Source organism: Gymnodraco acuticeps, unplaced genomic scaffold, assembly GCF_902827175.1.
Source record: "Gymnodraco acuticeps unplaced genomic scaffold, fGymAcu1.1, whole genome shotgun sequence".
Classification (NCBI taxonomy): Eukaryota; Metazoa; Chordata; class Actinopteri; order Perciformes; family Bathydraconidae; genus Gymnodraco; species Gymnodraco acuticeps.
Window position 1 is genome coordinate 1,237,751 of NW_022990558.1, and position 12,371 is coordinate 1,250,121.

Here is a 12,371-nt window from a genome sequence, read left to right on the forward strand (position 1 = left end):
TTCGTTCAAGCTAACTGTTACGGCGCTAGTGAGGAGTGTCTTCGCTCCCCTCTCACAGCTCACAATTAGTTCCTGTTCTATCCCCAGTTATCAGAGTGCTCTCGCTCAAAGCTAACTTGCTACAGCGCTAGTGAAGAGAGTGTCTCCGCTCCCCTCTCACAGCTCACAATTAGTTCCTGTTCTATCCCCAGTTAGCAGAGTGCTCTCGCTCAAAGCTAACTTGCTACAGCGCTAGTGAAGAGAGTGTCTTCGCTCCCCTCTCACAGCTCACAATTAGTTCCTGTTCTATCCCCAGTTAGCTGAGTGCTCTCGCTCAAAGCTAACTTGCTACAGCGCTAGTGAGGAGAGTGTCTTCGCTCCCCTCTCACGGCGCACAATTGGTTATTTTATTTAATCGTTTATTTGACAGGGACCAGTGCTGGAATTGGGCCGGTACTCACCGGTACGCAGTACCGGCACTTCTGGTTCTGACCCATGGAGTACCGGCACTTCTTGCTCAGTACCGGCATGCTGGCGGTACTCCGGTACTCATGCACCGTGCCAGTACTCAACACTCTCCCGCCGTTCTTATTATACATCCATATATATATATATATATACAGCCGCCCGGTACTCAGTAGATGCGTCATGAGGTGCCGAACGGACATTCTCAACGCTCTAACCGCTGGAGTTTCACAGCGGCTGTCAGCTGTTTACTCCTGTCATTCAAACAGAACGTGCTGGAGAGGGGGCGGGGCTTATCTTCTCCATGTAAATACTGTGGTGGAAACGACTATGTCAAAATTAACCTATTTGACCGTGATTTAATAGTAATACACGTTTCAAAATAATAATAATAATAATAATAATGCCGAAGTAACAACATACTGAAAACTGTTAGTAAAACCATGTTTTAATGCTTTACCATTTACATACCTAGATGCACGTGTGTTGTGTTTATGCAGTGCAACTCCCACCCAGTGGGTGGCTATGTAGAGTGATAGAACAGAGCAGGCACGCCCCCGAGAGAAGGAAAGCAAGTCACGTCACAAATTAGCATTTCTAAAATGTTAGCGTGTATTAATAAAAGTGCAAAAAGACAGCGGTTGTCGCCGGAAGAAACTTCAAATACAGAGAATGCTGTGCCTGTGTTGGAAATTGTGTCTGATGGGGAGCTTTCTTTGGTTGATCCTCCTGCTCCAAGTTCTAGTGCATTAGCATTAGCACTAGCTCCGCCGCCTCCTCCAGAGCCTCTAACGTTAGCTGCTGCTGGCGCAACTGCCACCACCAACACCGGGCAAAGCGATGCACCTGACTGCTGGACAACGGACCAAGTGCAATATTTTTGCAAGACCAATGCATGGCTCCTTCTTAAAGATAAGAAGCTAGGATGTCGGATATGCAGAGATGTCAAATCTTTGGGAATACACACTGGACAAGGACTGAAATTGTCAACTGAATGGGGTGAGTGTGCAGTGTCTCATTTCGGTGTTGACAAGGGCAAACAACAAGCTAGCCTGAGAAAAAAAATCAAAGAACATAAAGAATCACAAGCCCATGTAAAAGCTGCTGACATCCTTACATCTGCTTCACGTGAAACTATTCAACATCAAGTGCAGTCTATGCATAAATCTGAATTAGACACCACTATCAGAGTTTTTCGAACGGCATATAAAATTGGCAAACATAGCCGGCCATTCACAGACATGCCAATTGATTTGAATGTACAGAAACTGAATGGGCTGAACGTGGGCAGGGTTTTGCACTCCAATAAAACCTGTGGCGAAATCATCGACCACATAGCTCATGAGCTGAAGAAAAAAATGGCAAAAGACATTACAGAAAACCAAAGAAAACTCTGTGTTTTGGTCGATGAATCTACCACTATTAGTGGTAAAACGGTGCTTGTTGTGTGTCTACGCTCAGCATTAGCTGATGCTGAGCCCGAAACGTTTTTTTGGGAGCTGATCGAGTTGGATGGAACAACGGCTGATGACATCACAAAGGCGTTAATGGAGTGTCTTGGAAGAGATTTTAACGAGGACTTTTTAGGTCAGTGTTTCGTTTCTTTTGCATGTGATGGGGCTTCAGTCATGCTAGGGAAGAGAACAGGCGTTGCTACCCAGTTGTGTAGTAAATTCCCAAGCCTGTTTGTGTGGCACTGATCCAATCATCGTCTAGAGCTGGCAGTTGGGGATGTGGTCAAGGAGGTCTCAGGGCTCAATCATTTCCAGATCTTTTTTGACAAACTCTATTCCTTGTTCCATGCCTCCCCCAAAAATCAGAGGCAGTTAGCGCAGTATGCGCAAGCAGTCGGACAGCGTCTCCTGGTGATAGGGCGTGTTTTGTCCATCCGCTGGGTGGCTTCAAGTGAAAGGAGCGTCAGAGCAGTCTGGGAAAACTACCGAGTGCTTCATGATCACTTCACAAATGCTGCAAACGACACGAGCAGGGATTCCAGAGACAGAGCAAAGTACAAGGGCCTGGATGATGTGCTCACATCTGCAACGTTTGTCAGCAATCTGGGACTGATGTACGATGCGCTCACAGAGCTCAGCGACCTCTCTCGGCAACTCCAAAAAAGAGAGATGACACTGCCTACAGCAGATAGGCTCTTAACTCGAGAAATACGAGTTTTTGAATCCATGGTCACCATGCCTGGCCCACACATGACTACAGTTCATACAGCTCTAGCTGAGAAGTCCTTCAAGGGTGTTGCCCTGCGTGAGAATGGCAGGCTTGTACAGATTCATGCAGGTCAGTTTTTCCGCAGTATGGTAGAGAATCTGAGACACAGAATGACTTCCACAACCTCCTCTCATGTCAGCACAAGAGAAATCCCATTACATGGCCGGGAGGCCCGGGACAATCAGCTAATCCAGGACATGAAAGTTATCCATCCTGGAAGTTGGCCTGAAGAGGAGTTAGACGTACAGTATGGGGACGTAGAGGTGCTACGTTTGTGCGAAGTGCTGAAAGTGGACAGAAGAGAGACTGTTCAGGGCTTTCGCGAATACAAGGAAACCAGGGCATCCCGTACACCTGCTGCCATGGAGCCTCTACTGAAAGCAGTCCGAACCATCGCTGTCTCCACTAGTGAGTGTGAGCGGGCATTCAGCTGCATGAACGATATCCTTACTGCAAAAAGGAATGCTCTCTCTGTCAGCCGACTGTCCAGCCTGGTTTTCATTAAATGTAATGGACCATCACTAGGACAGTTCAATCCGGAACAGTATGTGAGGTCCTGGCTGGCAAAGGGAAGGAGAAGTGCTGATGAAAGAGCCTGTCCAGCTCCAGCCCCTGATACTGATGTCCCCAAGGCCTTCTGGAGCCTTTTCTAACAATGTGAAGTATATTGCAAAGCAGCTCACCCAGTGAGAAGACTTTTGGCATAATGGGCCGATTTGTACAGATCCTGGAGATAGAAGGACTTCAGACCAACCAGGGAGTTATCTGATCAGCTTGGTGTTCAATGTAACTCTTTACCATGGCTCAGACTTTGTTACTTGCAGTTACAGTTTCTCATTTTAGATTGTGCAAATTTTGCATTTGTTTTTACATGTTCTTTGTTCATGCTCTTTATCATTTTTCTGAGTTGGAAAGTTAGATTGCATCATAGTTTACTTTATACATATTTGTATTCTTCAGTGGTGAAGTATATTGCAAAGCAGCTCAGCCATGTGAGAAGACTTTTGGCACTTTTTCGTTTTTCGTTTTCTGAGTTGGAAAGTTAGATTGCATTCAAAATGTACAGAAATACTTAATTTTGTTAAAGCTTTTTATAAAAAATGCTTCTGACCAGAGCTTTGTTTCCTTGTCATTAATGTTGAACACCACCAGAGGGGCTCTCACCTGAAAGGTCTCTGCTTCATGTGTCTTCAGCAGAAGATCTAGACTTTGATTGCTATATTTTCAGTTAATATTGACCTTACTGAGCTTTAGCCATATCCGCTGCCTATCATACAAAATGTTAAGTACAGTGAACCTTTCTAAAATATACAGTAGTAAAGAGACAAACCCACCAGCATTATAGTAGCCAAATTCTTGTTTGTGGGCTGTATATATAAAATTGACTTGAAAAAGTTGCTGATTTTAGAGTACTGGCACCTTTTTCATTCCAATTCAAGCACTGACAGGGACATGCACTGTAATGAACACTTAAGACATTTAAATATGTCAAGCTTAACAGTGCCAGATTTAGCTTTGAGCTACTTTCCATTCCCTCACATAAAACATTTAAGGAACTTACATTTTACAAACATGGTAAAAAAACAAAATACATGATATACAAGGAGTGGCAACGACATATAAAGTGCATCCATCCTCCAGTTAACTGAGTGCTCTCGCTCAAAGTTAACTTGCTACAGCGCTAGTGAAGAGTGTTTCCGCTCTCCTCTCCCTGCACACAGTTGGTTCCTGTTCCATCCTCCAGTTAACTGAGTGCTCTCGCTCAAAGTTAACTTGCTACTGCGCTAGTGAAGAGTGTTTCCGCTCTCCTCTCCCTGCACACAGTTGGTTCCTGTTCCATCCTCCAGTTAACTGAGTGCTGTCGCTCAAAGTTAAAGGTGACCTATCATGCAAAATGCACTTTTGTACGTCTGTTATACATGAATATGTGTCCCCGGTGTTCCAGGGAACTCACCAAGTGTCAGAAAACACAACCCTCTCTATTTTCCTCTATACCCAAATCCCTTAAAAAGGGGCTGCAACGGATCTGATACAGACTGATCCAGATTTGAACACTTCTATGACGTCACAGAAGTGGTGCTACGGCTATTGGGCCAACTCCACCAATCAGGAGGAGACGGCCACGGACATTGCCTTCGAAAGCACTGGAGACGCTGTAGTACATATGCCAGGCCTGTAGATGGTGCTGTTCTCACAGAATCAGCCCATCAGCATGATCTGTTTGCTATTTTGAAAAATAAAAAGTATAAATATGCCTTATATAGGTATGGTCCTACACTATATTATTCAAATATAGCATGATAGGTCCACTTTAACTTGCTACAGCGCTAGTGAAGAGTGTTTCCGCTCCCCTCTCCCTGCTCACAGTTGGTTCCTGTTCCATCCTCCAGTTAACTGAGTGCTGTCGCTCAAAGTTAACTTGCTACAGCGCTAGTGAAGAGAGTGTTTCCGCTCCTCTCTCACTGCACACAGTTGGTTTAATGCCCGTTCCATCCTTCAGTTAGCAGAGTGCTCTCGCTTAGGCTAACTTGCTACGGCGCTAGTGGAGAGTATTCTCGCTCTCCTCTCACGGCATAAAACCATTAACTGACTTCATTGTTCTCACCCCAGTTAGCAGAGTGCTCACGCTCAAGCTAACTAGCCTACTATTGTGCTCACTCCCCTCCACTGCATATTTGTTTCCTGGCCCAGTTATTTACAGTCAGCTGAGTGCTCTAGCTATCGCTAGGTCTAACGGCTCTAACACCTGTATGGCTCCTCTTTAACCAGAGGATGGTCATGACCTTTGCCCCTCTTGTCTTGGCCTCGAGCATCTGAGGGATGGCCTTTCGGAGGACCCGTGCATGAATTGCACCATCATGCCTCGTGCGGTAGGAGCTGCTAGACTAGCCGAGGTTGAACTACTGACTGAGGGTGGCCTTCCCCCTGCACAGTCGACTCTGCACAGCCCAACCTACCCATCCTAGGCGTTGGGCCGCAGAGGCTGCGGGTGCACCGCCCAAGAAGAGGACTAAGCCTGATAGGCTGTCCTCCAGGGTGGACCTACTCACTACTGAGCTAGCCCAGATGAAGTCACTCCTCTTGGCTCTCCATTCTGGTGCCCGTGCAGAGCACGCCGCTGCCCACCCGTGGCTGAGCTGGTTCTAGATGACTATGTGTCCCTCGGAGGAGGCAGATGACGGCTCCATGGCACTGGCTCACCAGCAGCCCGAAACAGCGCCTGCCAGTGTGTTCTTTAGGCGCACTCTTCGCAACCTTTACTGTTCCTCCCTCTTGTGAGTATCTGAGGGAGTTACATGCATGCTGGAGGACACTAAGGCTCTTTACAGTCTTACGTCCGATGGCCGAGCCCTGGCAGCCATGCAGGATGCGGCAAGAGTTGGCCTTGACCACACGCCGGCTGTTGAGCCTACCATTGCTTCCCTCATAGTTTCCCCTGACGAAGCTCTGAGGTCGGAGGCCAGGTGCCCTCGACTCCAATGTTGGGTCACTGATGACCTGCTCACTAAGGCTTACGATGCAGCGGCGTGCATTGGCCGTATAGGCAATTCCCTCTCTCACCTCATGCTCGCCCTCTCAGCTTCCCCGCAGCAGGATGCTCTTAGCGCTTCCTCTACCAGCCTCAGTGACGCCTCATTACAGGCGTTCGCTCTGATGTCTAGAGAGCTTGGGCGCCTGATGTCCACTCTCGTCCAGACTCGTCGCCAGGTTTGGCTGACAGTCACCCTTATCAGAGACATGTAGGACTCTCCGTCCACCGGCTCACCCCGGTGCCCGCCATGGGCCTCAGCGCCCCACGAGGGGGCTGGCCCGCTACGGTCCTGTTAACTCGACCCCAAGGCAGCCTTGGTATCCGGTGCCTAACCGTCGCCCCCCCAGAGCCAGAGGCTGGGGGGCAAGGTACTGAGGGTCTGGGGCCGGCTGTTGGTTATCTCTCCCAGCAGCAGCTCAACTACCGGGTAGCTCAAGCTTCAGACCCCTGGGTGGTTTCCAACTAACCCAAGGGTACAAGCTTCAGTTCCGACGCTGGCCCCCAGTCTTCAGCCGGGTCAAGATGACCACCATAAGCGACCTGGCAAAATAAATCGCCCTAAACCAGGAGCTGTCAGTCCTCCTTGCCAAGGGTGCAATCGAGCCTGTGGACCCCTTCTACTCGACCTACTTCCTGGTAAGGAAGAAAGGCGGTGGACTTCGCCCAATCCTCGATCTGAGGGGACTCAACAAGTTCCTAAAGATTTTACCTTTCCATGTGCTGAGCACAGCGGACGTTCTTCGTACCGTGGCCAGGGGGGAATGGTTCACGTCCGTCGACTTGAAGGACGCTTATTTTCATGTGCCTATTGTGCCTCATCACAGGCAGTTTCTTCGCTTTGCCTTCAGAGGCCGTCATTTCCAGTTCAGGGTGTTTCATTCGGACTCTCCCTCTCTTTAGACAACTGGTTAATCTGTGCACCATCCCGGTTACAGACGATCCAGGACACGGCTCTCCTTCTCTCTTATGTCGCCCGGCTAGGCCTCATGGTGAACATGGAGAAGAGTTGTCTGAACCCCTCTCAGAGCCTAACCTTCATTGGGGTGGCTCTGGACACAGTCACTCAACCAGCGAAAGCAGTGTTCTCGCCCCCACTCCTGGTAGACGTGATGCTTTATTCTAGCAGCAGCCGACTGGATAGGCTGTCCTGCTGAAACTTCTTTTTTTTTCCAGCTAGGTCAAGGCAGTGCTCTCGCTCCCGCTCCCTCTGCTGGTAACATGGGTGTAGAACATCCCTCTCTGTGTTCGGCGAGTAGGAGCGTTGCTCTACTCTTTCCGTTCAGCAGGTAGCTGGTGAAGGCTGTGTTGTCGCACCCCGCTCCCGCCTACGTTGCATCTGGCATTCGTTATTAACTCAACCAGTGAGCGCGGTGTTCCTCCATTTTCATGTTCTCGCCCCCGCTCCTGGTAGACGCGCTGCTTCATTCTAGCAGCGCTGCTTCATTCTAGCAGCAGCTGCCTGGCTAAACTGCCCTGTTAAATGTCCTTATCTAATCCACCTAGGTGAATGCAGTGCTCGCTCCCGCTCTCTCTGCTGGTAACGTGGTGTAGGATATTTACATCCCTCTCTGTGTTCGGCGTGTAGGAGCATTGCTCTACTCTTTACGTTCAGCAGGTAGCTAGTGGAGGCTGTGTTCTTGCACCCGCTCCCGGTTACGCTGCATCTGGAATTCGTTATCAACTCAACCAGTGAAGGCAGTGTTCTCGCCCCCGCTCCTGGTAGGCGTGTTGCTTGATTCTAGCAGGAGCCGCCTGGCTAGGCTGTCCTGTTAAACTTCCTTGTTTAACCCAGCTAGGTGCGGGCCTGTCCATCTGCTGCACAGACTCTGCTGTGGGACGCCTTGGCGTCTCCCCAACAGGAAGGACCTCTTGTCTCAGTTGGAGGGTCGGATGTGGCACCCCGACCCCTGCCGCCTCCAGCTGTGGGTCTGGCCACTGGAGGGCCCGACCCACTGCTGAGCGACTGCATAGAGTCTGTCAGGAAGACTATTCTCAAATGCCAGGGCACCATCTACTCGTAGGCAGTACGAAAACAGGTGGAAACTGTTTTGTTTTTTTGACTGGTGCCAAGGGCGAAATGAGGACCCAGTATATTGCTCGGTGCCTACGACCCTTGAGTTCCTGCAGTCCCTCCTGGACGACGGCCGGTGTCCCGCCACCGTCAGGGTGTATGTGGCTGCTATATCAGCTCAACACACAAGGGCTGACAACAGCACAGTGGGAGCCATTAGGTTGGTATCCCTCTTTTTAAGGGGGAGCTCTGAGGCTTCGCCCCCCCGAATATCCCAAGGGCCCCTACATGGGACCTGCCCTTGGTGCTGGATGCCCTATGCTCGCCTCCTGTTGAACCTTTGTTACAGGCAGAACTGGAGTGGCTCTCAGCTAAGACTGCTTTCCTTCTTGCCATCACCTCAGCAAAGCGTGTAAGCGAGCTTCAGGCCTTGTCCGTGAACAGCTCGTGTCTGAGGTGGAACTCAGATGGCTCAGGTGTCACCTTATGGCCGAACACATCATTCCTCCCTAAGGTGCAAGGACATATGTGCTGCGGCCACATGGGCATCCCAGAGCACATTCGCCAGATACTACAGGGTGAATGTTGCCGCCCCTCACCCGCTGGGTGTGGTCCTCCTGCAGAGTCAGTCTAGGCCATCCTTATAGCAGGGGGAGTATTCAGACTTCCTCGTGACTCTGTTGGTATAGGTCATCCAGTGCTAAAGCACCGCCTCTGGCGGTCAGTAAGGATGAAATAGAACGATAGTTACGTATGTAACTACGGTTCTATGAATACTGGATGACCGCCAGAGTTTCTTGGTCACTCGGAATCTCGTGTTTCCGCGAGAAGATTCCATAGGACTGAACTCGTTGACAACACCGGAACTTATGCCTTCCGGGGTCATACGAGGTCACACGTGACTTTGTTGATATAAATATTCGACCTACGCATGCGCGAGACGGAAGATATCCAGTGCTAAAGCACCGCCTCTGGCGGTCATCCAGTATTCATAGAACCGTAGTTACATACGTAACTATCGAATTATTATTTCCTCCTTCCATCCCTTTTTTCTGTTTAATCTGATTACTAACAACTTCTAATAATTTGACATAGTTTATGATTTAATTGGAAAATGAAGTGTTTTTAAATAATAAACCTGTTTCTGATTCTGATTCTTTGATTTTTTTTTTACATATGGGTGTTGAGAGATGTATCCATATCTCTTAATGTTGCTCTCAAAGTGCACAAGATTGATGCTTTTAACTTCAACATTTAAAAAAAATCTTCCTGGGGGACCCCAGAGGATGTGAGTTCCCCCCAAAATAGCACTTTATCTCTGCTTATGTAACTCCGGTGTAGTGTCCCCTCGGCAACAGACCACTCAGAGCTGGTGATTACTTTCCTGCATTTCAATGGACAGCATAGATGGACACGTGAGCTGCATTGCTTAAGAGATCCTCACTTGAAATAAGGCCTGCTTCTCCACAAGTGCGAGGAAATGGCTTGTAGCTGCCACATTTTTGCCGCTCTTGGACTACGGGGATGTTGTGTACATGAACGCCTCAGCTGACTCCCTTCATCTGCTGCGCTGTTTAACATGGGGCTCTGAGGTTCATAACCAACTGTAAACCCCTCACACACCATTGCACGCTGTACGCTTTAGTCAACTGGACATCATTATCAATGCGCAGATCACTGCACTGGTACAAACTCATCTATACCCCGCTATGCTTGGACTGCTGCCCCTCTACATATCCACTTACATATCACACAAACAGTACAGCTATAGACTACGATCTCAAAATGACATCACTCTGTCCGTCCCTTCAGTACGCACGGTGCTTGGGAAAAAAGCCATATCGTACTCTGCCCCCTCGACCTGGAACACACTTCAGCAGGAACTTAAGCTGACCACTTTGATACCCATCACGGATTTTAAACTCATTTTTAAAAAGCTGGAAAAATCATCTGTGGGTGTTTGCACCTGCTATATCTGACTGTATATGGATTTCAATGACTTCTTTTTTTACGGTGTTGTATTTTAGTGTTGCCTCTGTGTTTAGTGTCCTGTCTGTCTGTAACTTTGTGTGGTAGTGTTACCACTGAACAGGTCTCTCTTGAAAATGACACCTTGTGTCTCAATGAGATCTACACCTGTATAAATAAAGGCTAAATAAAAAAACATGCTATCTCTTTTACAAAATAAGTGTCCAGTCAACAACAAAACATCAGTGATTGTATGGTGGTAGTATATTTTTCACAAGCAATGTATAACTGGTGTACAAAACTCACATACCTGCGTTGATCTACTGGAGTGTCTCTACTCTTTCTTCTCCACATCTCTTGTCCACCATCAGAGATTGCAAACATTTCAGAAACAGCTAGAGGTAGGGGACAAACAACTTGTTCGCTGGGCATGTCAAAAACCTCCCTGCTTTGATCAAGACTTTAGGGAGCCTTTCAGCCCCTCTAGCAAAGGGACTGGAAAGCAAGCTTTGAACATTCAGTACCATCTACATGCTGTCATGTTCCAGACACTGCTCTCAACCACTCAGGGCCTGCACAAATACCTGCAGAAAGAAACAATTGACTTGGTGCACTTGAGGGTAAGGTGCCTGTATTATCTCGGTGGACAAAATGTATGTTTTTATTTTATAAGGACAATAATGTACTGTTGTGTTTGTTTAGTTTAATGTTAATTGTTTAATGCTCACAGTCACAGCAACATGTTTTTTGTGTGATTGGCTATTTGTTTTATATGATTTATCAACGTGATCATCAATAGCTAATCTGAGCAACAGAACCCAGCTCACGTGTCCTTTTATGCTGTCCATTGAAATGCAGGTATGTGAGTTTTGTACACCAGTTTATTTGTTTAATGTTTTACATTGCTCCACATGATGCCTCGACTACAAAGTCTTCCATGGTTCTACGCTTCTTCCTCTGTGTCACAGTTTCGGGAATATCAAGGTCATTGCACAGGGCCTTGGTCTTGTCATAGACCTCATGTGCTTTCTCGTTACTTCTGTAACTTTTCAGTGTGTTCTCAACTGCTGTTTTGTAATCTGCTCAAGAGATCCTCACGTGCTATGAGAATCTCCCACAATCCATTGCCGTAACAAAGCTAATGCAGGCACACGTTTGTGACACCAGATGGCGCAATTGTGTATGTGCGTGTGGGTAGTCTTGCAGTAGAAAATTTGACTGTAGTGCCGCCACTGTGGACTAAGCCCCGAATGTTTTCAGGTCCAGGCGACGCCCCTGCTCACAACAACGGCCTACATACATAAATAAACCAGCGACTGTATTTGCCATGACACAGACAGTCTGTGGTTTGTACTTGTTTAACTTTTGCCCAGTTTCTGAACAGATATGAGCTGTGATCTCTGTCTGCTAACAGCTAACGGCTGATGTTTTCTGGTTGAACGTCAGTGACGGCAGGCTGAGATCCTCACCGCTGATTGGCTACTGCGAGATCGCGTCACGCGAATATGACGCTCGAGTTGAACATTTTTAACTTGAGCGTTTGTCGCGGCCCCCTTCAATCGCCTCAATCGCGCCTCGGAATTCGCATCAACCACATCATGCTCGCCGTCGGAGCGAATTCGCTTCTGTCCGCGTCTCTGCATTAACTTTACATGTAATCGCGCCGCCCCCTAACATCGCATTGCGTCCGGTGTGAACGCAGCATTACAGAGCCCCTCCTCCAACACACACAAACGCGCACGAGATAAGTTTGTGCACGAGATGGAAGGCTGACAGGCAGGTAAACCATCCAGTTATTTTAGCCGGGTCGGCTAAATTGATTGGTCGTGCTTTTTATAGCGCTACGGCTTCCACAGATGACCTTTTTTTATGTATTTATTGTCAAAGCATTTAATATATTCATACCTATCGGGATGTTAAGAATGGAATATAACAAAAAGTGTTTCTGAAGTGAATTACCTACCCCACCTTTAATCTTCCAGCCATTTACAGTTACGCGTTTGTACTGTCGGCCACTGTTTAACTATTTTTCAAAAACTCAACCTCTCTTATCCTAAATAAATAAAACTATTTCAGGGTCATAAAGTACAGATAATCTTTTCCCAGGTTGCTTTCCTGGGAAATATTTGCCATATACAAATAGTTGGAAATACTGCCAGGCCTTTTGTGCACACAGGGTTTTAAACGGATTAT